The sequence below is a fragment of the Myotis lucifugus genome, unplaced genomic scaffold, assembly GCF_000147115.1.
Source record: "Myotis lucifugus unplaced genomic scaffold, Myoluc2.0 scaffold_818, whole genome shotgun sequence".
NCBI classification, from domain to species: Eukaryota; Metazoa; Chordata; class Mammalia; order Chiroptera; family Vespertilionidae; genus Myotis; species Myotis lucifugus.
Genome location: NW_005871866.1, coordinates 106,419 through 112,418, shown reverse-complemented (window position 1 = coordinate 112,418; position 6,000 = coordinate 106,419). Strand labels below are relative to the sequence as shown.

General features: G+C 40.8%; 1 pseudogene; it reads right to left on the bottom strand.

The window, feature by feature from the left end:
* Positions 1–753: 753 nt before the first annotated feature.
* Positions 754–6,000, bottom strand: part of LOC102433954 — a 30,104-nt pseudogene continuing 24,857 nt past the window's right edge.

Sequence of the window (6,000 nt, the reverse complement as noted above, 5' to 3'; positions counted from 1 at the left end):
TGGGGATAAAACCCACAACTCAGGAGTGTGCCCTGACCAGGAATTGAACCAGGGACCTCTTGGTTCATGGGTCAATGCTCAACCACTGAGCCACAGTAGGCGGGCATAGTAGGCTCCTTTAAAAGGGGAAGAAGATGCAAGGCATTTAATGGAAGATGGAAGAGCTAAGAAACTGTAAGTAAAAGAACTGTCTATGTGTAAGAAAATTTTAAAAAAGGACTCGGTAAATCTAAACCTCTGGTGGTTCTTAGTAATTATTGCCATGAATTATCTGATGTAATGATGGCTTTTCCTTCCTGGTTTTACAGTGAATGGAGGGTGCCAAACATATCAAGCAGCCTCCTTAAGTCTAAAATGCTAGCTAACACTTATTTCCTTTTATTTCTTAAACATGTACATCATTTCCCTCATTTTTGCCTTTTTCTTGCGTAGTGCTGAGTGACTAGGAGATAGAGATGGATAAAGGGTAAGATAATGTGGGTCTGAGTGAAACGGGCATCCCTGCTTCAGAGCATTGATTCTTGCTTATTTAGCTAACCATGCATGGCATAGGGCAGGTGTTCAATAAGAGTGCTAATGGGTAAAAGTCAGCATGAACACTGTTCCTCAGGAATAAGAGAAAAAATATATATTTTCTAAGTGATACCATTGCTAATGTTTAAGGAATCAAAGAGTAAATTCAGTGGGAGCCATCCTAGGGCATCACCTGCTATATACCCAGGTTATCCAGTGTGTTGGGCATGAGGTACTGTATCAGTTAGTGAAGTGCTCTGGGAGCAATGCATGGCCTTACCACACTGTGTTTAGGGGCATCTGACTGGATTCCGCTGGAGAGGGTGTATTGCTCAGACTCTGTTTTGATTTTCCTGACCCTCTTCCAACATTTCCTGTATTGTCCCCGGACCTGCAGATACAAAGCATGTTCTGAATCAGCTCATTGAGAGAGTGTGAATGGAAAGAGTCCTGGGTGGGAGGTGGACAGTGGTACCTGCTGGCTGAGGAGACAGTACACCAGGAAGATGAAGACGCCCTGCAGGCTGTTGATGATGGTGAAGAGATAGGCCATGGCGTGAGTAGCTGGACCCACCGGCAGGATTCCCAGACACCACGTGCAGCCCAAGATGAAGAGTTGAGCTATCGCTTTAAATGTCAGCATCCTTGGTAGAAGGAGAAGAGAGGCCCATATACACACAGAACAACAAAATCAAGCCCATTCTCATCTCCACCCAATGAATGCTCCTGCCTTTCCCTGTGGGTGATGAGTTCACAGAAAGAGTTGTGTTCAGCTTTGACCTTCACTGTCAATGATTCTCCCTTGGGTCCAGGATGGCATTTGGATTGAATTGAGTATGGTTGTGATACTTTATTATGTAAGTTCAAAAAAAAATTCCATAATGCTTCATGGTGATGCCTAATTTTATCTAACAAACATTACCGAGTGTGTTCTGTGCATCAGGCTGTGTGCTGGAACCTGGGCATTAAAAGTGACAGAGGCAAGATTTCCATTTTCATAAAGGTCACAGGCTATTCCAATGACTAATACAGCAGAATAATGACATGCAAAATGTAGAAAGGATACTGGAGAGGGGTGAGAAGGAGCCTGACTGAGAGTGGGTATGGAAGTGCAGACTGGGTTGTGGGAGGAGTCACAGATCTTTCTAAGTGAACACAGTTTCTTTGTACTTTTGCTGTAGGACTGCTGACAAAAGGCCAAAGAGTGTTTATCAACCAATGTCAATTCCTCCAGTTGCTGAGGGAGTTACAAGATGGGATTAGAGACAGAACACTGTGGCCGGGAAGTCAGCAGCCCACCACTGAGTCCAAGCTGGCTGCCATTGGAGGTCAGCTGCATCTCTTTACTCTGGGTTCCCTCAGAAGACCCCGAGAAGGGACGCCAGGGCTGCTGAGGCACATGGATTTGCTCTTGGGACCACACATGTCTGCGGGGTTGTCACCCTCTTCTCCATTTTACCTTGTATTCTTGAGGGTGGACACATCACTGTTGAGTGAAGAGAGTTTGCTTTTCAAAATCCAGAGGGTCATCAGAAAGAAAGTTAGATTGACCTTCAGGAAAACACACAAGGTTTAGTGAATAAAATTTTAGTTTGTTATCTCTAGTCTAGCCCGTTCAACAGAAATTCCACATTTAAGAACTTTTCATATTTAGTAACAGTGTTAGAGCTTGTAGTTTTGGGAGGAGTCTTAGAAAACCAAAGCAAACCCAAGACAACACAGGGACATTCTTGCTCATGTCATCCTCCTGCCTCCATATATTTCTAATGACCCTCAGCTGAGTGTTAAGGATGCTCTGATGTCTTCACTCACAAAGAGGATGACGCAGACTGGTCCAAGGAAGCCCCATATAAATCCCTTTTCTCGGTGGAGCCAGCAGCTAAGAAAGAGAGAGAATTAAAAATGCATTGGTCCTTAGAAATGTAGAACAATTATGCAAACTCATTCATTAATTCATTCATCAACAAACATAGTGTCTCTTTTGTGATAGGCTCTGTGGTTGCCTCTGAAGATACCATCATGAAGAACGTAAACATGGTCTTTAATCCTACACATCTCACAGACACACAATGAGACACACTGCAACAACAAAACACAAATGGGAAGCTAACGCTCTATCCACTGAGCCAAAGCAGCTAGGGCTGAGTTTTTTAAATTATGGCTTTTTTGAGAGGTAGCTCACATATCATAACATTCACCCAATTAAACTGTACAGTTCAGTGACCTTAAATATTCATAGAGTTGCCCTAGCTTGTTTGGATCAGTGGATAGAGCATCAGCCTGGGGACTGAAAGGTCCCAGGTTTGATTCTGGTTAAGGGCACATGCCTGGGTTGCAGTCTTGATCCCCAGTAGGGGGTGTGCAAAAGGCAACCAATCAATGATTTTCTCTCATCATTGATGTTTCTGTCTCTCTCTACCTCTCCCTTCCTCTCTGAAATCAATAAAAACATATTTCAAAAAAAATTCATAGTGTTGTGCTATCATCACCACAATCTAACTTTAGAACATTTCCAACTCCTGTAAAAGAAACTCATTCATACTAGCAGTCACTCCTCATTCCTGCTTCCAGGCACCCCACTGCCCACATAGCCCCACAGCATCATTAATCTACTTTCTGTCTCTATGGATTTGCCTATTTTGGACGTAAATGGAATCGTACAATATGTGGTATTTTATGACTGGATTCTGTCACCTAGCATGTTTTCAATCAAGGTTCATCCATGTTGCAGCATGTTTTAATGGCTGAATAATCTTTTAAAAAATTCTTATATTATTTTTGTTGTTATTACTCACCCGAGGATATTTTTCCATTGATTTTTTTAAGGATAGTGGAAGAGAAAGGGAAAAACCGAGAGAAACATCGATGTGCGAGAAACAAATCGAATTGTTGCCTTCTGCATGTGCTCCAAACCAGTGCCTGGGAGAAGCCTGCAACCAAGGTACCTGTCCTTGACCTGAATCAACCCAGGATCCTTTAGTCTGCAAGCCCATGCTCTATTTACTGAGCCAAACCGACTAGGGCTATGTTTTTATTTTAACTCTTTAATCTAATTGCTGTGAAGTGACATCTCATTTTAATGTTTTGGATTTTTATTTTCCTAATGACTGATAATGTTGAGCAATGTTTCATACATTGACTGGTCATTTACATTATCTTGGGAGAAATGTCTATTCAGATCTGTCCATTTTCATTTATTTATGTTTTACTTATTTTATTTATTTAAATCTTTAAAAAATTTGTAAATTGATTTTAGAGAGGAAAGGAGAGGGAGAGAGAGATAGAAACATCCATGATGAGAAAGAATTATCCATCAGCTGCCTCCCGCAGGCCACACACTGAAGATTGAGCCTGCAACCCGGGCACGTGCCCTGACATGGGAATCGAACCCAGTACCTCCTTGTTCTCAGGCCAACACTCAACCACTGAGCCACACCGGCTAGGCTATTTAAATCTTTACTGTTGAAAATATTATATAGGTCCTCTTTTTCTTTAGCGCATTTTTAAATTGGGTTGTGTTTTGTTGTTGGGTTGTCCCACTTAATTTTAACAACAGTGCAAAACAGAAGTTCTCTTATGTTTACAGGTTTGTAACTGAAATGTAAAGGGCTTAAGTCTATTGCTTAAGGTTTTACTGATAAACAGTGACAGAATTCACTCTTGATCCACATGAGGGTAAGGAACAGGGGTGGGCAAAAGTAGGCTTACAGTTGTGAGTATGTGAAACAGTTTATTCTTGGTTCAATTATTTACTAATTATTGTATTATTTTCCATACCAACAATTGTAAACCTTCTTTTGCCTACGCCTGCACAGAGGACATTTCAGGTCAATGGAGAGTGTAGTAGGACACTGAAATATACACTGAGACAAATGTAAGCAGGAAAGAACTGATGTGTCCAGGAAGGAATCTCTCTAGAGTTGAGCTGATGCAGGCCCACGTAAGTTTGAGGAGCATGTTGTGGGTAAGAGTGCAGCTTCTGAGAGACTGACTTCCTGAATGTAAGTGTGCAGACTTATTCTCCTTCTAAAAACAGCAAATGCTTAAGCAAAACAACTAAGACCAACCATTTCAAATCTCTGACAATTACTCCAATCAAGGTTGGGGAACCTGCAACCAAGGTAGGAGCCCTTGACCAGAATTGAACCTGGGGCACTTCAGTCCTTGGGCCGACGCTCTATCCACTGAGCCAAACCGGCCAGGGCTCAACGCCCTTATTTGTATGTCTTCTTGGGAGAAATGTCTATTCAGGTCCTCTGCCCATTTTTTATTTGGATTGTTGTTGTTGAATTGTATGAGTTCGCTATATATTTTAGATATTAGCCCCTTATCAGAAGTGTTGTTTGCAAGTACCTTCTCCCATTCAGTGGGTAGCCTCTGGATATCTATCCGAAATTTTTGAAACATTCATACACAAATATATACGCATGACTATGTTCATTGCAGCATTATTCATGATGGACAAGACATGGAAACCACCAAAGTGTCCTTTGATAGATGGTTTGATAAAGAAGATGTTCTTATTATATACAATGGAATACTACTCCACTATAAGGAAACATGAAGTTCTGTCTTTGCGCAACATAGATGGATCTTGAGAATATCATGCTAAGCGATACAATTCAGGCAGAAATAAATCAAGAATCCTATGACTTAACTCATATATAAGATACAAAACTGAAAGCAAGAAATGAACAAACAAGGCAAGCAAACAAAAAAATCACAGACACAGTCAACAGTATGCTGGTTACCAGAGGGAAAGAGGGGTGGGAGGAGGTAGTAGAGGGTAGAGGGGGAAATATAGGTTGATGGAAGGAGATTTGACTTTGGATGGTAAACACACAATGCAATATACAGATTATGTATTATAGAACTGTACACTTAAAACATATATAATGTTGTTAACCAATGTCACCCCAATAAATACAATTAAAAATATTTTAACTTGTACTTATATATTTATAGCAGCATTTTTCATCATAGTAAAAAAATGGAAACAAAGTGTTTATCATCTGTTGGATGGATAAAAAATGTGATATATCTAAATAATGGAATATTATTTAAAAAACAACAATACCAGCAACAACAACAATTCTAGGTGAGGCCTGGAAGCTGCAGAAATGGCCATAATCACAGATGGGACTCCATAGCCTACAGGTCATGATACTTGCTACAACATGATGAACCTTGAACACATTAAACCTTGTATAAACAGCTGAAAATAAGAGTGAAAGCTCTGGAGAATGACTCCCTTGATTTGAATCCCAGCTCTGCTACTTACTAGCTGTGCCCCTTTGGGCATTTATTTAAACTCTTTGTGCCTCGATTGACTTATGTGTAAAATGGGTCAAATCACAGTGTCTAGTTCACAGTATTGGTGTGAAGATGAATTGCATTAACTAAGATAAAAATGGTTAGAAAAATGCCTGGCACAGCCTGGCTGGTATGGCTCAGTGGATTGAACATCATCCTATGCACTGAGAGGTT